This window comes from Wasmannia auropunctata, unplaced genomic scaffold (genome assembly GCF_000956235.1).
Source record: "Wasmannia auropunctata unplaced genomic scaffold, wasmannia.A_1.0 LD336063.1, whole genome shotgun sequence".
Classification (NCBI taxonomy): Eukaryota; Metazoa; Arthropoda; class Insecta; order Hymenoptera; family Formicidae; genus Wasmannia; species Wasmannia auropunctata.
The window spans coordinates 523,746-524,130 of NW_012026827.1; the positions used below are offsets into that span (position 1 = coordinate 523,746).

Sequence of the window (385 nt, forward strand, 5' to 3'; positions counted from 1 at the left end):
TAATCTTTTTAATTTACATAAAATATTTACTATTAATAAATAATGTATTGTTAGCATGAATTGCATGTATTATATTTCCTTGAGTTTATATATAAAAAACGGGCGCGCCAAGTATGCTGCTGCTGGAGATTTCTTCCTATCTTTGATTTTTCTGTCACGTAATTTGCTACTTGTTATCGAAATCCCTTTTTAATTTCTGCGGTCCTCATTACGCTATCTATTGCATTTCTTGTTTTTATTTTTTACGTATACATTGAAAATAATACAACATGGATTTTATTTGTTTAATTTGATATAATATTTTTTTTCGAGGTATATTTTTTTTAGTTTTTAATTCAATTACAATAAATATACTTGAAATAATATTTTGATTTCACTTCTTTTA

The 385-nt window shown here is 24.2% G+C and overlaps 1 protein-coding gene across 1 annotated transcript in view; it reads right to left on the minus strand.

Annotated features, from left to right (window-relative positions):
* LOC105450357 overlaps positions 1–385 on the minus strand; it is a 20,969-nt gene that overhangs the window by 4,430 nt on the left and 16,154 nt on the right. The gene's annotated exons all lie outside the window — the stretch shown is intronic.